Source organism: Perca flavescens, chromosome 12 (genome assembly GCF_004354835.1).
Source record: "Perca flavescens isolate YP-PL-M2 chromosome 12, PFLA_1.0, whole genome shotgun sequence".
In the NCBI taxonomy this organism is placed as follows: Eukaryota; Metazoa; Chordata; class Actinopteri; order Perciformes; family Percidae; genus Perca; species Perca flavescens.
Window position 1 is genome coordinate 7,172,792 of NC_041342.1, and position 23,464 is coordinate 7,196,255.

At 43.1% G+C, this 23,464-nt stretch overlaps 1 protein-coding gene across 3 annotated transcripts in view; it reads right to left on the reverse strand.

Moving 5' to 3' along the window:
• The window catches only part of LOC114565423 (SPRY domain-containing SOCS box protein 4), an 87,500-nt gene that overhangs the window by 45,787 nt on the left and 18,249 nt on the right, over nucleotides 1–23,464 (reverse strand). Inside the window, exon 1 of one of the 3 annotated variants that reach the window (XM_028593461.1) lies at nucleotides 4,368–4,601. The exons of the other annotated variants lie outside the window; for them this stretch is intronic. The gene's annotated coding sequence lies outside the window, so the exon portion shown is untranslated. Of the gene's footprint in view, nucleotides 1–4,367; nucleotides 4,602–23,464 lie in introns of those variants that run through there. 3 annotated transcript variants of the gene reach the window in all.

A 23,464-nucleotide genomic window follows, 5' to 3' on the forward strand; every position in this document is an offset into this window, starting at 1 on the left:
GTTGTTATATTCCTCTCATGCCTGCTTTGACACCTTAAAATCCATGGTGCCCTAAAGGAAGACCATTAGTGCTACAGTGATTGAGCACTCCTTTATATTACGGACACCTACGCAAAACCTATTCATCTCTCTCTCTCTCTCACACACACACATATGGACACACACACACACACACACACACACACACACACGGCCTTGGCAGTGCCATTCATAAAGCTCTCTCTGGGGTCGCAGTAGATTCAGGTGGCAGATTCACAACCTCAGCAGTAATGAAACTGAATCAAAGTCTGCCTGAATATGACGCACTGATGCTGCCTCGCTCATTTAACATCCGACCTGCCTGCGCAAGAGTGTGTTGAAACCCGTGACACCCACACGAGTCAAACGCAACCCATGAATTATTTATTTATTTTACGCTGTCGTGATGGAATGACGTATAAAACAACATTCGGGCCACTCTTTTCCACTGGCTTCACTGTATGGTTCATAACACTAAAGAGAAGGAGACTGAGGAGCTGAGAGTTCTTTATAGAGCTGAAGCAATACATTCCTCTATTAATTAGTCAATTGGCAGACAACTAACAATTCCAATAATCAACTAATTGTTTAGCCAGTGGTTCTGAAACTTTTTCACGTGAAGGACTCCTGAACTGACACAAATAAGACCACCACTGCCCCCAATTGATTAGACTTTGTCCTAGGGTCTTCCATCTGATAGGATTTTAGCTTTTAGATATTTTATTACAAAAGGTATATGAAACCCATGACCAAAATAGCCATATATTCTGTAATTTGTATTACTTATGGATAGGGTTACTTATGGTCATCGTTTTGATTTTAACAATTTTAACAAAACGTTTGATTCCGGTTCTTATCGATTCCCAATTTGCGATTCTTTGAGAGGTGAAGTTGAAAAGAGTCACATGATAAGAGGAAAATCTTATTTTTATTCAATGGTGATTTACAGTTTTACCGGGCTTTTTCAACATCAAAGCCACACTTTAGAGCACAGCTTACTATGCTTATTTATTTAACTTTTATTTATTCAGGGTAGGGCTGGGCGATAAAACGATAACGATATGTATCGCGATAGACACATAATCAATATCAATAGAAAATGCGGTCGATAAAACGTTCGATAACTTGTTTTTCTTCATCAGAAGAAACCAGAGGTTGTGAATCAAGTTTGGTTGCATGAACAAAGGCCCTCACTCTCTGGCAACCTAGCAACGTGGGGAGTGACACTCTAACAGCCAATCATGTAACAGTATCAAGTTTGGTTGCGCCACATCGCTGTCTCGTGTTCTTCAATAACAGAACCGGCGTGGAGTGGAAAGTGAGTGCCGCAGCGAGCGAGGAAATCGTTGATAAAACCATAGACAGTATAAAACAGGAAAAGTCAGTATGGCAGTTTTGGGGATTTTATAAGTCTGACCGTAGTCAGACCAATGTCGTCAGACCGTCGTCCCCACCAACACTGGTACGACCACAAACTTGTTTTACCACTTTAGCCGCGCTCACACTTTGGAGCACAGCCGTATTCGCCATCAACGTCCAACAACATCTGCAGCTGCAACACGGCACAAGCAGCAGACCGCCATGGAGAGTCAGCGCCTTACTAAACGCTACAAAGAAATAACGGAGGCAGACATGCTGGGCACTGTCCAGAAGCCAGGTTACCAACCTAGCACTAAACCTGCAGAAAATAGTTCCTTCTCAGGTTTCTTATATTTAGCTAACACTTTGCACTATTTTATGACACTTTATTAAGCATTTCTTACTTATTCTTTAATTTTGCACCTTAATGTTAAGAGATAATTGTTAAGTGTTCATTGTGATTTTAGACCTGTTTACATTTGAATTATTTGAGTGTTTTCCATGGTTGTGTTGACATTTCTGCTTTTATAACTGAGGGGATTATAATCAGAGCAGGGTTAAGTTTAAAATAAAAATGTTTAAATTTAATATATTTTTCTCCTGGTCCTTATTTTAAATAGGTCATAAAAAATATCAATAATTATCGATATCGACCGATATGAAAAACTTATATCGTGATACAGTTTTCAACCATATCGCCCAGCCCTAATTCAGGGAAGGTTCACTAATAGGTAGCCTCTCTTTTGCAGAAACACCCCAATCACATTCACACAGTTCCACATTCATACCTGGAAGCTGCCCAGTACAACCACAGTCTGATCTGATGGCCACTGAGCAGTTGGGGTTAAGGGCCTTGCTCAAGGGCACATCAGTGGTAGCGCTGTTCTTTCACTTTCCCCACCCAGATTTTATCCTGTCGGTCTGGGGATTGAACTGACGACCTCCCGGTCACAAGCTCGCTTCGCTAACCTTTAGGCCACCAATGCCCAGCTTACTTAGTTATTTGTGTTAAATTTGGAACCGATGATCGGATTCTCAACCCAATTTTCCAAACGATTCCAATAAACAAACAATTCCAATTGGAATCGTAACTTTTGAGATGATTCCAAGTTGGAACAGGTTCTCAATGCCCAATCCTACTTACGGATAACCTGGATGCCAGCCGAACTTAGCCCCGCCCACAGAATTCGAGGTCGGGCTAGAATCTGAGTATGACCACGTCAGGCTAACTTACGGATGCAATTATAGTGAAATTAAATGATTCCCCTTTTGTGCTGGGATCCCTGGGGGGGCCCAGGACCCCACTTTGAGAACCACTGTATTAAGCAACAAGACTACAAGTCTACAGCCATGCTAGCAGCTCTGTGAGCCTGTACTTATATCACAGTGATGCTTTCAGCTAATTGCCAAGTCTGACCTTATGATGGAAACCATATCAATTCATTCAATGGTTGTTGAGATATTTTAGCCTGGAGAGTGGGGGACTGACAGACCGACACTTTTATCTCTAGTGGTGTGCTGCTAGCATTGCTATAAATACCAAAGAGTTGTCGTTTCCAGCTCTCAAATGTGAGGATTTGCTGCTTGTCTCCGTTTTATATAATTGTAATAAATGGACTGGTGGTTAAACAAAACAAGCAATTTGAAGGTGTCACTTTAGGAAACACAAGAAGAGCATTTTTTTCACTATTTTCTGACATTTCTTTAGACTGAGCAAGTCATCAAATAGCCTCATCAAACAATAATCGACAGTTAATGGAAATAATTGCAGAATTAGCTCTGTGACACACACGCACACACACACGCTCACACTTTATGATTGAGGCACTTGTCTGTCTCACCGTGGTGTTCTCTGCGCAAAGTGGAACCCCGGGTGCAGTGCCGGGCTATTTGAAAGGGAAAATTACATCCACACTAGCCTTTACACACACAAACAGCGTCAGCGTGCCACTGACAAACCTCCCCACTGTTCTCACATTGCAACCAGAGAAAGAGAGAAAACAAAGAGAAAACAAAGGGAGGAAACTAAAAACAGTGCCTTGAAAAAGGCGATTATTTAAATAGAGGGACTAACTATAAAAAGCAGGCAGAGGCTGCCGTGGAGGAAGGCTGTACGGATTGGACAGAAATAAAAAGAACACAAACAATGGGAGAGATGGAGAGAGGGAGAGAGAGAGAGAGAGAAACTGAGGTCAGCAGCTGACAAAACAAAAGGATAAAGTCAGAAAGGAGGGCTACTATCTCTCTATCCCAGGATGGACTACACAAATACACCCTCCCACCCCAATCCATAGACTAAACACACACTCTGTGAGAAAAGCTACTGCAGAAAGTGTGGACCAAGGCTTCAGATTAGGGGTGTTTGTAACGTATAGACAAACACTGTGTTTAAAAATAGAAAGCAGGATCTATCCTATTATTGTATGTGAGTGGGGGAAAGCCTAGGGTAGCTTATCCCCGAACTCTCTATCTCTCCCAAACAAAAGCACACACACACACACACACACACACACACACACACACACACACACACACACAGGGGTATCCCAGTTGGCCAGCTGGGGCCTCAAGACCATTAAGAAAATTAAAAGCGACAGGAGATGGGCAAGAAGGGGGAGAGAGAGAGAGAGAGAGGGAGGCTGAGTGCATGGTAGCATCCAGAGAAAAGAAAATGTTGAGTGTATCGTCAAAGGTAAAAAGAAACTGCTGATCTTGTTTAAAAAAAAAATTGAATTAAGAAAAATGAAAATCTGATCACACTTAACAGCTAAATAGTTGTAACCCTCAGACATGCATATAAATAAATAACTACACTGCATCGCATACAGCTGTATCGGCTACTCTATTTCTTCCACACACACACACACACACACACACACACACACACTCACACTCACACTCCTGAAATAGCAACTATCTCTTTCAGTGAGACATATTTCAGCGATGACACACTACACCTTGTAGACAACACGACAGATCAAGCAGCTTACAGCGTATCTCCAGTGACTCTTCTCATGTCTTGCTGCGTGGAGCTGTCCAGTCCATGTTCAAATCCAGCCAAGAGACAGCTAAACTCCTCCAGCCAGCCACCGGCAAAGAAGAGAACCCGACCAGACAGGAGGAAGAAGAGACCAGCAGCCGGCAAGTCTGACTGAGACAGAGAGAGAGAGAGAGCGAGAGAGAGAGAGAGCGAGAGAGAGAGAGAGCTGCCCACCTCTCCCTCCTGTTCCCTCCCTTGTTCCCTCCCTCTTTCCCTTCCCTGGAGCTTATCTGTCCCGAGGCTATCACTTCTTCCTCACCCCCACCCCCCACCCCACCCACCCCACCACCCCACCAGCTCCGCCTTCCCCCGTCACACTTGCGCTCCAACTCTAAAAGAGCGTTTCCAAGGCAGCGCCGTCACGACGTTCTCCGCTGACAACTACAGCTCCTAACAGACTTCCAGCCCCACTCCAGTTTCAGTTCCACTTCAGCCTTTCCGAGAGAGAGAGAGAGAGAGAGAGAGAGAGAGAGAGAGAGAGAGAGAGAGAGCGGAGCGAGACATGAACATGAAGGGCTGAAAGCCGATCCCCTCTGATCTCATCAAGCAAAGTTACCAACAGCAACCAGACCAGCAGGCAGCTAAGAGAAACACCCAGTTCACCTCCCTCCTGACTCCCCCCGTCTTACAAAGAGCTCACACCAGCCAACCAACCAACCCCCCCCCCCCTCCCCTCCCCCTCTGCACAACACACATGTTCACATGTCATGTTTACCACAATTACATATCACAAATAGCACTGAAGAATAACACTCTATTGAAGTGAGTCATGGATAACATGCGTTTGCCATAAAACAATCTCTTATCTGAAGAAAAAGTACTCAATCAGTGCGTTTACGTGCACAGCAGTAACCGAGGTGTGGTCTTCCTGGGTTAAATGAATAACCGGGTTATGCCAGTTCTCCCAGTACACGTGAGCGGGTAAGAATGGGAAGGATGACGGGAGTACAGTAGGTGGAGATCTGCCAACAACTGGTCGGAATAAGGCTTTTTCTTCCGGTTCGCTTTTGTCAAAATCGCAACAACTTGGAAAGCAAGAGAAAATGTGTCTCCTCATCTGTCCAGAAATGGGTCTTCTTGAGTACTTGCCGTGTCGAAGTCCTCAGTGGGTTCAAAGGTTTAAAGCTTGTGTTGTTGCGGTTGTTTTTGGTGCTGTTGCTTTCAACTGCTCTCTTTTAATTCCAAGTCCAAACCCACCGCAGCTGCGTGGGAAGGGGCTACGGCGCATGTGCAGACGCATAACCGAGCTTACCCCGGTCAGGTTGATCTTTTATTGATTCTCATTATTGGCGTGTTATCAACACGCATACTCAGTTTTTAGCGTGTTTATCAACGCCATTTGGCCTGGAACGGGCGAAAATCCGCATAGGGAGGTTGGTCGTAGCCTCGCGATAACACGCCATGTGGCTAAGCTGTGACGTTGCAGACTGCCGTCCACTGTAGACATACACGCGGATAGCTCAAAATGCGTACAGATTAACACGCCACTTGGCTTTAGGAAAGTGGCGTGTATGTTTACGCGAAGTCAAGGTTAAGGATTATACTGTACATGCACGAATACCCCGGTTGCTAATGGAATTATCTAGGTCTGTTAACAGGGTATGAGAACTCTGATTTTATCCAGGAGAAGAAGTTTACATGGCGTTTGAAAAACCAGGTATTGCCTTAACCCAAATATAATTGAGGTTTTAAACTGCATGTGAACGCACTAATTAAGACGAATGGCTCTTTCCGCAATGTGAGATTATTTTTGTTCAGTTATCGTTGTTCCTACTTTAAATGTTGTCAATTTACACCCTACATCCAGTGCTGTTTGGGAAACGGCTTGCTCTGTTTTGTTGTGCTCTATTCTTTCCTAGTCATCTGCACATTACTGCATAACTTGGCTCTGAGGTGATGTGATGACTAAGTTCATTTATCAGCCTTTAGTTGTCGGAGCCTTTTCCCGCATCTACATCAGTCATTCACAAAGTCCAGGGAAGTGAAGAAAGAGTTGAGGGTAGCCAACTCTATGTATATGTTCCAAAAAACTCACATAAACACTGCTCACACACTATTTTGACCTCCAGCTGGCATTTAAAACAAATCACCATCAAATCATCAATTCTCGTGCACTTACGCACATAAATTATTCATTTCTGCATCAACATTAATTATGCCTAGTTATTCTCAGATGGGGCACTGTTTGTTTTGTGCCTAGGTGCAGCGCTGTCCCGTACTGAAATCAATAGACGGACAGACTATCATCTAACGTTACCAGCACCAAAACTGAACGTTTAACCACGTGAGGGCTAGCAACTCAGCTCCAACTATCGGCATGCAAGATGAAAAAGTCAAGTGCATGGAACAATTTTAAATTCTGCGATGAAAAAGGTGTCGGAACCATGGCAAGAAATCAACAGAAGAAATCCTTCCTCACCCGCCTGCAAAAGTCCTTAGACTTGTCCAGGATAAGGCCTGAAATCAGGCTTTGCCCCTCTGCTTCCGCTCTCTGTGTGTTGCCATTCTCAAAATCCATTCGCTTTGGGAAACAGCAACATCCTTCGAGCTAGCAAGCTACACGCTAAAAATGGCAAGTTTTGAAGAAAATTTGGATTGTGTAACCAGGCAGTCCTGCTTGGTTCTTTCAGGGAAAAATTGTAAAGATTTACAAAGAATACGTTTACGGCATTTCATCTCTAACTGGGACGTTTTGGGACCGATTGGTGGGATTGCTTTGGTCGAAGTACACACAGTGATGCACTGGTAAGAGCAAATGATGTTTAACCATGTATCCAGCTAATTTAAATAGCTCACGTTACTGTATTGTGTGAACAGTTAACTTCATTGTATGTGGAGTTTGCTTTTGCGTAGTGCAAATGTTCCACCATAACAAGTTCCCTTCAGAGCCACCGTTGTTGCAAACAACCCAGAGCGCTTATTCTCCTATCCAGAATGTATCTGTGGTTTAGCCAGACCTTACTCCATAGTGCTGTGGAGATCTGTGGAGGTCTGGCAATGCGTAGACTGACTGATGCGACCCCCACACGTTGAAGCTTTGAATATATTCAAATACTTCCCACCAAAGTTTCAAAGCCCCGAAAGTGTTATTCGGGACAGCCCTAGTGTGCACAAGCATGTGCACACTTAACTTTTTCCATACGCATACAGCCGTGAGGATTACAGTGTTTGCAGCCATGCAGGACAGAGGCCCAGCCAGCTCATTTCCTGTATGGACTTCCTTTTCCCAGGCCTGCAGCAACCACCAGGGAACCAAACCCCCCACAGCACCACCTCTCCCACTATATCATTACATCATGTCTGCAGAGGCATTTAAAACTAGCATGCAGTACGAGAGACTTTTGCTCTCAGACATCTACAATTTACAATAAGAGGAAGCATTTAATTAGGAGCTGGTGAAAACCAACACAAAACACACACACACAGACATCAATGCACATCACACATTTAAAGAAGTAGTATAACAAGTTGGGAAATATTCTTATTCGCTTTCACTGTTGTTTATTGGAGAGCTTAAGGGGTGCTGGTAGGCGGACAGTGCTTGGCTAGCTGTTTCCAGTCCTTGTGCTAAGCTAAGCTAGCCAGCTGCTTAGCGAGCCTTCATACCCAAATCAGCCGTGCGTTGGTGGCGGTCTGTGGGGGCGTGTTGCTTCAGGTAGCGAGGAGATATAATCCAGGGAATCCTGGATGCACGATCCTGTGTTATTTCACAGGCCGCATTATTTCACGCGGAGCAAATTGTTGAACTTTTCCTTTAAAGTAAGGTTTCTGCTTTAGTTTCCGGCATCCCGCCGGGCCTAAAATGAATTTTTTATATGTTTTTTAAACTAAAATGTGTTATATAAGTAGCCAATTCCTATGAGGAAAAACTGAGTGTAGTTTGTGTCCTGAGTATGTGTGTGTGGCGTGAATATGAAGTTAGCAGTAACGATATAGCTGTGAACTTACGAGTGGAGTGTGTGTACAGCTTAGGTTACTTGTTGGCTGAATAAATGCTACAACTCCTCAAGACCCAAGTCAACGTTCTGTGTCTTGCTTGCCACCTGCTGACTAAAGTAGCGACAACTTCGGCCCGGGTTCACTTGAGGTGAACTGACAATTTTAGTGGCAAGTCACTCGTCTGAGTTCTGCTCAGGACCACACACAAAGGAAGACACGCACACAAAGTGTGTCTGGTCAATTGGCCTCACTCAAACAGAGTTGGAAAAAAAGGAAATGTGCAGAGCTGCACAAACACAGACTGGTGGCCATGGATCACCTGAAGCAGACGTATGGGTTAAACTCATTACCTTTGCCCCGCACACACATGGAATTCAGAAATGTGCACACACACACCAACCTCAACGTCCTAACTGACTCGCCGTTATTCTAGACACCAACCGATCTTGGTCAACGGTTTTGAATGTTAGGAGTCACTGTAGGCTTAACATAATACACACAGGTAGGGAGGAGGGGGCTTTGAAGCTAGGTTAGAAATCTGGAAAAGACACTGAGGCTGCGTTTCCACTAAAGTCGTGCTGCTTTGAAGCCACGTTCAGGTTCTATAGTTTGGGGAAATATTGCACTGATGATTTCCCCAGTAAAATAAGGATTTGCCCCCTAAAGACCTTCCATAAAACCTGGCAACCCTTTTTAGAACATACTGACACCCAGGCTATTATTAAAGAAATCAACAAAAAAATAACTGAGCTGAACTCCCCCTCCCCCTCTGCCCATTTATTTATATAATTTGTTTTACTTAAGCTCATGTTATCTGAAGTTTATTTCCCCTTACTCATATTTATTTTCTTTCTTTCTTTAGGTTTCTCCTAAGTAGGTGGGTGAGAAGAGGGACCGACCTCCGAGAGGAAAAAGGACCCAGAACGGGTGGGAGTGGGAGTGGGGTTTGCAATAGATAACCACAGAAGACTGTTAACACTACTGCCAAGTGTGAAAAACTTGTTTGTATTTTCAGGCAGCTGTGTGCACATGAAATAAGTTTCAATTCTTGGTTGTTTATGCAGCCTAATTGCTGTAATCCTATCACTTCTATATATGTAATCCTGTTTGCCCACCATCCCACCATCAATTCTTTCAGAAAAAGGCCAATTAAGTGTTGTTCCTTCCCAGTCCTAGAAGAGGATTGTGGTAGTTTGGATTTGTAATTTCACCAAGAGGCACCACCTCGCGATGCCTCACTGATAGGAAAGCTTTAAAGACAGTGTGCCCATAGACAGGTTCAATTTAAGAGCTTATGAGGGCTCAGCTTATTATTTTACTGCCGCTTATTTACAGTTTAATTTGCATATAAAGTACAAACACTAACTCAGCCCCCTAATTCTGTTGGATTAGAGGCTTTTCCGGGTTTTAGTTTCGGAAGGTTTTGCTTCAAACCAGTGATCCCCAAAACTGATTGGAGCAATAACATACAGTATGTTAAGTTCCTTTGAGGTACCCCGATAAATGAACATTGTGTGTTAAAGATACAGTCCTCAATTTATTTTCTTGTTTAAACTAAAAACAATTTGGTTCATTATAAATCTCAGACCTAACTTTGCTTTGAGTCTGATAACTTTGTTGTAGCTTACAGCGTGTGTATGCAGAGAAATTCAGAAGGCAGGAAGTTTTCTGTAAATGTGCAAAAAAAATGTCTAGTTTACGGGGGATTTTTGTTTTCTGCAGCATGAGTGTCCATGTACTGTATATCACTATGCGAATTGTCAGTACACTCCTGCAAAAAAAAAACCTAAAACAAATTCCTGTAAAAAAAAAATTTAAATAATGAACTTTCTAGGAATTCAACCTCACTGCTATCATCCAGAATAAGAAACCAAATGCCCTGTTCAGACCTGGCATTAATGTGCATCCTGAGGAATCCCATCACAAGTGGACAGCTCTAAGTACGTCAGTTAACACCTGGCAGTAGAATGTGCCCCCACGTGTGTCTTAAAGGACAAATCCGGCGCAAAATGAACCTAGGGGTTAATAACACATGGGTACCAAGACGATTTGTTTTCGTCCTAATCAAATGTGACCAGTTTTAGCGCAAACTGCTAATTAGCTTATATCGCTAGTTGTCGGGGCACGGGTAAAGTAAAAAGAAATCGCTATTTCTATACCACTAACAAGGCTCAAAATAGCACCACACTTCCACGGTAGCATAATGGTGGGTCCCTACGTGTAAACCGAAGCATTGAGAACTTTGTAAGTGCACAGACAGTTTATTAAAAAGATAGTTTAGAAAGATACATACGTATACAGGCGGGCGCCATCTTGGGAAAACAGTCCCAGACTGATCTCATAAAGTGGCGTATGTATGGCACGCCAATTCATATGGCATTTTGCCGTGTTATGAAGACGCACAATCGTTTTTTAGCGTGTTTATCAACGCCATTTGGCCTCCATTGACCAACATTACGTGTGAATTATCGCCGTAGCGAGTAGTATGAAAGAACGGAAGTCCGCAGAGGGAGGTTGGTTGGGGTGGCGGACGGGTAAAAGACAGGACTTTAACCCAGGAGAGTGTGTGACGTTGTCGCGATAACACGTGTGCATGTTTACATCCGCTGTATACAGCATAGACATACACGCGGATAGCTCAAAATGCGTACAGATAACACGCCATTTGGCTTTAGGAAAGTGCCGTGTATGTTGACGCAAAGTCATGATGCCATGTTGCACGACCGGTCGAACGACGAACGCCGTGCTTGAGCTATGTTACTGGTTTCTGCTTGCACGGTGTTCGTCGTTCGACTGGTCATGAATGTTTTCCCAAGATGGCGCCTGCCTGTTTACGTGAACGGTACTGTCTTTATAAACTATCTTAATAAACTGTTATTAGCATGAAAACAAATCCCAGAGAATGGTCGACTCGGTACACACGTGTTATTAACCCCTAGGTTAATTTTGCGCCGGATTTGTCCTTTAAGTGACCACGTATGATCAGATCTCACTTCCCTGCTCTATATGCAAATAAACACAAGTACATCATTCAGTTTGCATACAGATAGCCAACATATTTCCCTTAAAAAAAAATGTTTTGTTATTGTTATGTGTTTCTAAATTTCAGTTGTTACCCTCACATAAATCATACATTTAGCCTATTACAGAAACAATGATTAATGAAAAAATGCCGCCTACAGTCTTTGTCTGTGTGCTGAAGGGCGTAGTTTTCTCCACTGCTGGCGGTATGTGTGTAATAAGTTCAGATTTTTGGATACATTTTATGAACCTAATAATAAGGTTATTGTCTACCGGTGGTTCCTGGCGGCCTTCGTGCTGCCGAGAGCTTCAGGCTGCCCGGGGGCCAGGTCTGGGCAGAGCACCGGAAAAAAAATAAATAACGACACATCACCGACAGTGTGATAATACCATCCGAAACGCACGATTCACTCTCAGTGGTTTCTGTGACATGAGAAATACCTTTTTGTAGTTATGTAGTATGTCAGTTGAGAAGTGGTCCTTCAAAGTGGCACAGGATACACCTGTGTACACAAGGCTAAAAGAATGTGGCCATATGTGGTCCAGACCAGCTCTGAAAGTGGTCTGAGCGATCGGATCTCAATGCGTCCTCAATGCGTCTTGGGTGTAGTCACACCAGAACTTTGAGCTATCCACTTGGACTGATGTTAATGCCACGGCTGAACAGAGAGATACAGTTTGACATTAAAGCTTCAAACGGAGGACTGAGCCTGCGGTACATCCCCCATCTTCTCTGCTGGACCCTGACGTAAATTGGCCCCTGATTTTCTGCCTCAGGGCACATTCACACTTAGGGACCCCATGGGGTCTGGGGAGAGTTTTGTGTGTGTGTGTGTGTGTGTGTGTGTGTGTGTGTGTGTGTGTGTGTGTGTGTGAGTTAATCTGCAGGACAATTGGGGCCCTGTCCTCAACCCACACACACAAAATTAGGGCTAGGGGGCTCACAGCTGAGCAGCTTAATGACAACAGAAACTGGAAGTGTGTGTCCCATGTGCATTTGTGGTGTGTGTGTGTGTGTGTGTGTGTGTGTGTGTGTGTGTGTGTGTGTGCGTCGTGCGCACGCTGCCTCCTGCCAACGCACGTGTCAAACACAAAGCCATCCAACTGTCCACATGGCCCAAGGGAGAAGGATCGACAGAGAGGGAGGGATAGATAGATGGACGGAGGGATGGATGGAAGGGGGAGAAGAGCAGTACAGATGAAAGGCAGTGGGAGGAACAGGGGTCTTAAATGTGCAGCCTGGGGGTGAAGAGTGAGGACAGTTAGAGGGAGAGAAAAGGGGAGGAGTGTGAAAAAAAGAAACAGTAGATGGTAGGATTACTGTGTACAGATGGCCGAGAGAAAAACGACAGCAGCATGGCCAGTTTGGATGAGGTAATAGAGAAAGAGGGATAATGAAGGACACACGGGCAGATTTTGTGATCAAACGATCAGCTGTTGTTTTCACACATGGACTTAAATACACTCAAACATTTAAATATTTCTGTATTTGTGAGGACCCTAATTATCTATTCTCATCTAAAACTGCTTACAATGTAAAGGAATAGTTGGATATTAACAGGAAATGCATATTCAATGTATTGAGTTAGGTAAGAAGATCATTTACAATTTGTGTTTTCATTGGAGGTTACTGTATGTGCTGGACTATTTCTTGGCCAGTCTTGTCGTCAGCGTGAGGTTGCTAGGCACAAGGCACTCAAGGAAGTCACTGCACCCGGCCAAGAAATAGTCCCTCCCATAACCCATCGTAATACCACAACATGCTCTTTTGACACTTTAAGCTGTTCCTTGTTTCCAGTCTTTATGCTTTGAAAGGCTGATCGTCACCGGACTGTAGATTCATATTTAGCTTACAAACACAAGTGTGATATCGATCTTCTCATCTAACTCTCAGTTAAAAAAGATAAAAATGTTGGACTACTCCTTAACGAAATCTTAACTGTAATCGAACATCATCAACCATGAAGTAATGATCAGCAAAATTCTTCCTAATTCTTCACTCTAAAGTGGATTCGGGGTTATAAAAGAGCAGCTGAGGAGTTCCACTTCAAAAACGCTATTTCAAATTTCAGAGTGGGAAAGCTGTCATTCTGTTAGCCTCAGTCATGACGCCTAGGTGCCACTTATTTTACGAAGATAGTTCACCGAAACGTGTTTCTGAAAACATTTTAAGCGAGAAACAGGCCATGCAGTTGCTGAATCTGTATTCATTTCAGATCGACAAAGGTCAGTTTGAAAGATTAGTCCATACCTGCCAACACTCCCTTTTTACCGGGTTTCTCACGTTTTTTAGCCCTATCTCCCGGACCCCTCCCGGTTTGATATTTCTCCCGGGAAACTCCCGTAATTTGCATGGCCCAAACTCCTTTATAAATTATCGGACCAATATGTTTGTCTAATGTTGACCAGTTGCCAGAACTTGTATGAAGCCTATCCTATTCACACAATCCACACACCATATACAATTTTCAACCCGTTTGTCACCTCAACCTGGCAACGTAGAACCCAGTTGCGCAGTTGATCTATGCGCAAGCTTCGTGGAAATTTCAGACCTGAAAGCGAGCAGATAAAAATGGCAGGTGAAGGTGGTGTTCCCGCAAAGAAATTGAAATATAGCTGTAAATTTCAACAGTGTTGGGCGCAACAATTGACTTGCATCTTACCTAGTCATATGGACAACCTCCAAGCTTTTTGTAAAGTGTGTCGCATTGAAAATGACATTACCCAGCACATTAAAACACAGCGGCACCATTGCAGAAAACGGGAGGCAAGCTGAACTCAATATGGTAATGTTGGTAGCACAGACTTACAGTACACTTAACAGTAGTTGGCAGATATGCGTTAGTCAGGCTCATCCCGCTCGTCATTTCCGGGTTAGCGCTCCACCAATCAGATTGGCCATTGAGTCCGACTGCCCGCCTTCCGATTCAAAATGTCAAATCGGTGCAAATGAAGGCTGACAGCTCCTCAGACTGACAACGGCATGGAACACACCAAACAGACTCGAGTCACTGATCTCGCCTTTAGAGACATACTAACAACCCAGAGCATTTTTTTGTCCTATCCCAGAATGGATGTGTGGTGTAGCCAGACTGTACTCCATAGCCCTGTGGAGATAGGGCTGGCAATGTGAGACTATTTTAATACTAACCATGCACACATGTTAACCTTAATTTAGCCCATATCAAACTCAAATCTAATACAAAATCTAATATTTACACCAAACCCCAGTCTTCACCCTATAAGAACACCCCTTAAAAGGAGCAATGTCCTCTTCTTTCTCAGCCGGTGAAGACATTCATAAGATGAGAAGACAAGAACACCCACACTCAAAGAAAGGCTGACTGAAACACACAGGCACTCCACTCCTTTCCCCGCCTTACACACGTACATCGATACAGATGCTGGCCATCTGAGTACAGCAGGTAGGCATTAATTAAGCCTGGCTGCACAATCAATGATGGTTAATGGAAGCAGCAGGAGGGACAGACAGACGGCGATCTGCTGCTTTCATTTCCCCTCTCTCCCTCCATTAAAACACAACCTTTCCATGTCTTGTTTCATTAGAGGAAAGCTCTCTAAGTGAGTCACAGCTTCACTTTGTACAGGCACACGTGCAGTTTTCGCTCTCTTTCTAGCTCTTCAATTACTGGGTCACCGGGTCACATGGGTATCATGTATGCCCCTTGCTCTCTGCACAACACACCGCTCTCTCTTTATAAAAGGCCATGTCTTCACTACTACACACACATCTGAAAGCAGTTCACACTTCTATTTATCTTTTGTAAGACACTTAAAAGTGGAGTATTCGATTTTAATCCAATACACGTTTTGTCCATTTCAGCGAACATCTCCACGCGGTTCACGCACAGCGCCTGGCTCTGTAAGTGGGAAACAAAAGTGGCTTGGACTGAGTCACACCACAACATTTCAGCAAAACAGCAATAGCTGTGTTGTTGCCCGTGCACAGGACCGGGGAAAGGCCGTAGATGTATAAAGAGAAAGGCTAGTGGGAGCGAGAGGGACGGTACAAAGAAAGGAGCGCTGACGGGAGAGGGTGTATTTGTTTGGGTGTTGGGTTCGTCAATGCTTTCATTCTCCTTTTTCTCTTTCCTAATCTGATCAGCTGATTCTGGGCGTTCATTCTTCAGTTAAACCAACCGGAATTTGCCATGATTTCCATGAGCCAATCACATCATTGCATCCCCGCTTTAAAGTCTGTCCTCGTCTGCCGTCAGTTGTCATTTCAGGCGAATCGAGCAACCCTCCTTCACCCCGTTCACCTCCAGTCATCATCATTCCCAGCACCCAGGGGTCCTCCACCAGAAGCCCCGCTCCCATAACATCTATCCAGATCTTCAGGCTTCCTTTACCACCACCAGTGTCTATACTCCATCAGGGGGACATGGCTTCTCTACATCTTATAAAAAATTGATATAGCGATGGAGTCTAATCACCATTCAACCTTGTGCATCATGCGATGAATAACCTTATTCTAACCTGTCAACGAAGTCTGTAGATTGAAATATCAACAAGCTTTTCCCAGAATGGCAGACTCCACCTTAATAAAGCCTGTCAATTATACAAAATCTCCACCAAACTATGTCTGTAGGAGTGTTTGCTATTTAAAAGTCTGAATAACAGAGCCTGTCAGCAAGTCAGTTTTCAAAAACACTTCTCGTGACAATAAGAGGCCTGAGATCACATGACGATCATGTGTCTGCGTTTTCCTGTTTACAGTCAGCATTTTTACAAAAAAGAAATCTCTTTTCAACACTGGCTTCGTGTGTGCACAACTGATGTTTCAATTTGTTTTCAGTTGAGTTTACGTCCCTCCTTTGCTCTTTTACAGCTGCCTGATGGTTTCTTTCTCACCCCACTCCCCTCTTCCTCTTCCTCCAGCCCTTCATCTCTACCCTCTCCTCCCTCTCTCTGTGCGCCACATCTCCTCTATCTCAGCCCATCAATCCAGCACCTCCCTCTCCACTCCTCCCACTATGTTTTCCACTGCCAATCTTCTTCCTCTCGTCTCCCCCCTCTGTGCTCCTCCCGTCTCCCCCCCTCCCTTTTCTCTAACATCTGCTGGTCTGCGTCTGTCATTGCTGACCCCTCGCTGCCACGTGCCGAGTCCGTCTCTCAGAGTCCCACAGAGACCGTAAATCATTAACGCGCGCTCTCACACACACACACACACACACACACACACACACACACAGACACACACACGCACACAACAGATCGGCTTTTGATAGGTGGCCGTCTCTAACCCAGAGAGCGAGAAAAGCCCACAAATTCAAACTGATTGCAGACTCTCATTACATCGATGCACCATTTGTCGATTAAATGTCTTATAAAGGCCAAATCCTTCAGTTAGACAGGGGCTGGGCAACATGTGCAGAGAATCTCAACAGATTTAAGATCGTCACTCTAAAATGCTGATTTACATTACAGCTACAGACACATCAGCGCTGACACTGCCATTTAGGTTCTAGTGCTAAAACACACTAGCTTAAAAGACTCCCCAGCTAATGAGAAAGTTTGTGCTGTTTGGCAAAAGAAATGGGTCATATACTGTACAGCTGAAACGTTTAGTAAAAAGACTTAGTGTCTGGATCAGTGGTAGCAAAGTAGTATTGGTAAATCCCTTTTACTGGCCAACCTGAAAGAAATGCAATTAAATGAAAAAATTGTAAATTTAGCTTCTGCTCAGGCTGCAACAATAAAAACTAGGGCTGAACGATATGAGGCGATTATGCGATATGCAATAACGTTGTTGAATATCGCGATAACAATATTATTTGTGATAAACAGATATTAAAGTGTACTCAGTTCTGTTGCTCCCAGTATTCTGCTCAAATACAATGGTTGTTGAATTTAAAACAAATAAAAGGAAATCTTTTCTAAAATTCTTTTATTGAACAAACTGAACCCTGATTTGAATATAAAAGGGACCACTACAAAAAGAATAAGAGGTACTGTACATTTTAGTACAGTTTTCTACTGATATTTTCTTTCAACTAACACAAAAATGTTGCAGCCTTTAGCGATGTGTTTATTAAGCCAGTTGATACTGTGATGACGATAATAAAAAATACATAAGTTGTGCAGCCCATAAGGCAATACACAGTAGCTTTCCACAGGGATGGAAAAAATGTGTCCCCAACATCAAATTGCGTCTAGCACGCTGCTGTCTCTACTACATATGCTGTTTTTACAGACTTAATGTTTTTTTGTGGCTCGTGCCACAGACTACATTTTATTATCGACATGGTTCACATGTATGAACATGACATATGAACATTTTATACTGTGTGAAATCTACTCATCTACTCATCATTTCACCTCAAGGTCCCAAAACTCTGAAGATGCTACAGGAAATGAGATCTCACAAACCACACGGGCACGCGTCCAGCATTGTCTCCTCACAGCAGCCAAGTGCAGACACATCTGCTAGTCATTGTGTCTGCACCTCATACATCAGCCCACATGGTAACTATAACAATTGCACATGGATATGGCATTTTTCTACTGTATCCACCATTGATTTGAAATCTGAGTCGTGATTTCAAAACAGGAAAGCTGGTCAGAGTCAGGCAGACAGACAGAGACAGAGCTAATCGTAAGATGTAGGTGTATTATCTCTACTACACACACACACACACGTTGACACGCTGCTGGACAGATAAGCAGAGGGCTTTGAATCCTTCACTATCACACTGAAATGGCTTAACAGATTTACTTTTATCTCTTGTCAAGCGTTGTTAAATACTGTCGTGCAAGATATGCACAAACTGTGACCACACACGTGTTATGGAAACACATTTCTGTACAGCAAAACCTGAGTTAATGTGCGCGTGTGATTGTAAAATCAACACTGAGGCTACATCTACACTACTATGTTTTCATTTTTAAGCGCCGTATTGAGACAAAAACACACACACACACAAGAGTTTTAGCTGCGGTAGCATTGCAATAGATGTATTTGCTATGACCGATGACGAGGTGAAACTCTTACTGAAAGGTATGTAAGCCTATCTAACCGATAAGACTGACTGACGTGTATCATTGTTTCCAAAGGTCTATGTATGCCTGTCTAGACTACAAAGCAACCTCAGAGTTTTCAAACCAAAACGGGGGCAGCAGTGTTTCCAAATGTCTCCGTTTTACAGGGCTCTGAAACGCTGGAGTAGTGTGTAAACGGAGCAAAAGATATTCGTTTTTAAACCAAAACGTAGTAGAGTAGACGTAGCCGAGGCCACTAGGATCATAACTCATTCATTCAGTCACCTGAGAATTACTGGCACAATTGCTCATGGGTTCAGCGATTGTACTTTGAACTTTTTTTAAATGATGTTAAAGGTCCCATGGCATGCTTCTTTTTGGATGCTTTTATATAGCGCTCAGTGGTCCCCTAATACTGTATCTGAAGTCTCTTTCCCGAAATTCAGCCTTGGTGAAGAATTACAGCAACTAGAGCCAGTCCCACAATGAGCTTTCCTCAGGATGTGCCATTTCTGTGTCTGTAACTTTACATGCTATTGAGGAGGAGAGAGGGGGGGCAAGGTGGAGGGTGGGGGTGGGGCCTTGACCAACTGCCACTTTGCTCGTTTGAAAGCCATGACGTCTCTCTCTTTCTCATGGGTGGGCCAAATTCTCTGGGTGGGAAAAGCAGAGAAAGGGGAGGTAACCTTATGACCTCATAAGGAGGAGATTCCAGATCGGCTCATTTTCTCAAAAGGCAGAGCAGGATACCTAGGACTCAGTTTTTGACACCATTTCTAGCCACTGGGGGACTATAGGCAGGTTAGGGGAACTTTAAAAAATACCTCATAAAGTGAAACTGTCATGCCATGGGACCTTTAAGGACTGAAATCCTGTAGTATTCCTGTTCACAGTGCACCTTATCCAGCAATCAGTCCACATGGACACGTCTTTATTCATGTCTGCACGAAAGCAGTCAAATTTGTGGATTACAGGGTTGTTAGTCATCAATAAACCAGACACAGATACTGAGTTGTCATGATTGCACTCAGTAAATGTACAAATATATATAGACACACACACACAGACTCCTGTACTTACACAAGTTTAGTTTCCTCACTGCCTTTCCCTTCATCTTTGCGGTGTTGTGCTTTCAGACACTGTGTGGCAGTAGGTCATAAAATCAGTCTTTTACAGCAGCGTTTAAAGTTCCCATCAACCCGAGTTTCATAACGATTTTCCGCATGTCATGCTGTGCTGCTATAAGCCTTGTCAAACGGGGTAACATGCACTGTTGTGTTGTCAAACCGGGTGATGACAGCGCCGCTGACATTCTCACTGAGTCAACATTTCGTGCGTGTTTATGTGTTGGCGAACCAGAGGTGTAACAATGTTATAATGATACCTCGTTTGTACCTATAATTCAAAGCCGGAACACCTGCAGCATCTTTCGTCTGCCATAGGCTGCCAACTATTGTTCATGGCCACGCGCTACTCAAATAACCACAACATCTTGATTGTCAAGTGAAGATCACAAACGAAAAAGTAATTTGGACATTCAACAAACAAATGCGAAAGCCATTTAAGGTTGATTTAAAGAGCCCCTATTATGCTTTTTTGGATTTTCCCCATCTTTTAGTGTGTTAAATAGTTTTTTTGTGTATGTAATAGATGTACAATATAAAGAAACACTTCATTCCCAATGGAGCTTTCTCTCCCACAGACAGCACTTTATTTCTCAACTGCCTGAAATCTTCGCCCACATTCCTGTTTGAAAATCCTCAATTAGTGATGTCACTGATTTAGAAAGCCATCCCAGTTTTTCATACGTGCTGCCCATTGGTCCTGCCAGAGTAAGCACAGCCCGCCCGGTGGCTTGTTTAACTTTGGTTGACCAATCACAACAGAGTGGGCCAGCTGGAGGGGGACAAGGTGGAGAGTGGGGGTGTGGACTTGACCAACTGCCACTTTGCTCATTTGAAAGCCATGATGCCTCTCCCTCATGGGTTGGCCAAATTCTCTGGGCGGGCAAAGCAGAGAAAGGGGAGGTAACCTTGCTTGTTATGACCTCATAACAAGCAAGATTCCAGAACGGCCCATCTGAGCTTTCATTTTCTCAAAGGCAGAGCAGGATACCCAGGGCCGGGTTTACACTTATCACCATTTCAAGCCAATTGCGGTCCATAGGCAGGCTGGGGGAACTCATATTAATGTTAAAAAACCTCATAAAGTGAAATTTTCATGCCATGGGACCTTTAAAAAAGCTTTTTTTTTTACACAATTTTTAAACAAATGACTATTCATACTTTTACGAGGATTAAAATGACCCTGTGGACAAAGTTTCTGTGTTACATTTAATGTTTCTCACCAAAAAGAAATGTATCCTTGAGGCCTAACATTTGCGAATGCTGATCCTTTGAATATATTTTAGGGCTGCTAATGGTCAAAAACGCCATAGGGTCCCTTTAAGATACAGAAAATGTGTATCCTACATGAACAATTAAGTGTGACAACACATGTTTAATCCACGTTTGATCTGAGATTTACAATTCAGTCTTTAGGTTTACTATATTATGCTTTTTTGATTACCTCTCATGCTATAAGTATATTAATTTTTGCTTAAAAAGTAAGCCCATTTTCATTACAAAGTTACAATACAACACAAGGGGTGTTGTATTATAACTTTGTAATGAAAATTGACATATAAAGAGAGACACACGTGGTATTGTTGCACTTCATGCTAAATTGTTATTAGCTGCAAGCACAGTTTGTCCACTGCATGTACATTGTATACTGTAGACATATTTTGCAAAAGCAAAAGGAAAGACATAGGGAAGAAAATGTGTTTGTCAAAAATGAAAGTTAGCCGATCTGGGCATGACAAAAAAAGGCAGTCATTCAGGGAAATGTTTAAAATCTCAATAGTTTGTGGCCGGGTTGACTCAGTGGGTAGAGCAGGCGCACATATACGGAGAGGTTTATGCCTGAGAGGTTTTTGCCTGGACGCAGAGGTCAAGGGTTCGAATCCGACCTGTGACGATTTCCTGCATGTCTTCCCCATCTCTCTCCCCTTTCTCACCTAGCTGTCAGAAAAGGACAAGACTAGCAAGACATTAACCCACATAAACACAAGTTGTTCAGTACTGCAGGGGCTCTTTGCAACAACACACGCACCCACACACCCACACAACCACACGCACACACACACACACACACACTACACTAGAGTAACACAGACAGACCTTGTACGACAGCAGGTCTCTGCAGCAGGTAAAGTGACACGTAGGAGATGACAGACGGGTTCAAGAAGAGTCGAGGACTTCAGAGTGGAGCTGAGTGATATCGAGCATCGAGCATTCTGGTCAACACAGCAGCACAGCCAGCAGTTTCTAAGCTCGCAGCAACTTAGCAGTTTATGGCAGCTCCATTTCCTCCAGACAGGCTGGGACGGAGCGCCAAGCCGCTACAGTAATCTACTTTACTCTGGGATTAGCGGCCCTCTGCCACTCACTGTCCGTCAGTGTGTCCCGCTGTCCTGACCTCTCCAACACTCTCCCTCGTCTGTCCTACTCTCACTTATTCTGCATTCGCATTCAAACCACTGCTCTGATATTAACCCCTGTGTTGTCTTCCCATCGACCATGAACTTGTCGTTCTTCCGGGTCAAAATTGAAAAAGAACTTTTTTTGGCGGGTTTTTGTACTTAAAAAAAAAAAAAAAAATGTTTTTGACAATTGTTTTAAACTTTTTTTTTTTTAAATTGATGGTCAATAAACCTAATTTAAATGACATTATACCTAATTTTTGAATTTTGAAAAGATTTAGTCAGGATATTGTTTTACAACCATTTAAATATGCTGTATATTTTTTTTTGAAATGCTATGAAATTGAATAAAACAACCAAAATTCAATGGATGTCATCTTTCATTTTACCTGTGAAGAATTTTGTATGGGTTCCATACAACGTACTGTACATGCATGCATCCAAGTTATTTTGGGCCAATTTGGTTGGAAGAAATCCATATTTCTAATTTGAAAAAACTTTGAAAACACATGGGTTAAGCAGGTGATGAAGTTTCACTTCAATCCAGCGGCTTTTTCTCATAGAAGCAGATAGCATTAGTAATTTTTTTTTGTATAGTGATAAATGGTGCTTTTCCTTCCAGGATCCAGGGTCTTCCTGTGTTGAAAACCTGTCTGACCTCTCGTGTTTGTGATTCCTTGTGCGTGCACCTGTAAAACTGTCAAGCAGTGTTCTCCGCTATGATAAAAGGTGCTACATATTGCAATTTTCACATCTAAACACCTTAATCGCACTGCGAGTCCCAATAGGGCTAGCTGAAGCATTTTTGTGAGATGATCCACAAAACAAGGATCGGGATAAAATCGGGACGATCCACCGATTTCACACATGAAGATCAGTTTACTATTCACCCTGTAATAATGCATAATGTTGTTTAATGTTTTTTTGTGACCTGATTAGGGATAGACCGATTAATGGCCATGGCAGATTATCGGGCCGTTTTTTTTTTTGGCAGTTTGCAGATTATCTGTATCGGCGTTTCATTTGCCTGATAATCGATAAAGTTAATTCATTAAAATATGTGCTACTTTGGCTCGTCTACAGTTCTGCGTCTGTCCCTCTGCTTCGGTTTCACTCACCACTGAGTCTGACTAAATGTCCTGCCCACAACACTATCTGACTCCCTCTTACTGTGGATTTTGTAGAAAGTTTCTTATTTGTTAAATAATTGCTTAAAACATTTAAACAAACTTTTTTGTTGGAGTTTGTAACATCCCAAAATCTCTTCTAATTTTGACATAATGTTTTTCATTTTCACTGTAAATGCATATCGGTTCCAAATAGTTTTATAACTACTAATAATCGGTATCGGCCTTGAAAACCCAGTATCGGTCGATCCCTAGCCCTGATATCTCCGTTTAGGCTTGAAGACTACAAATGTTTAACAGACATTACAAACTTGGGCAAGGAGTTCCAAAGATGAAAGATGCTATTGAGTTGCACCATGGGAGATGTAGGACCAAGTGTTTTTGGGAGCTTTACTGATACATTGGACTAAAACTCAGGATAACTCTGATAATGTC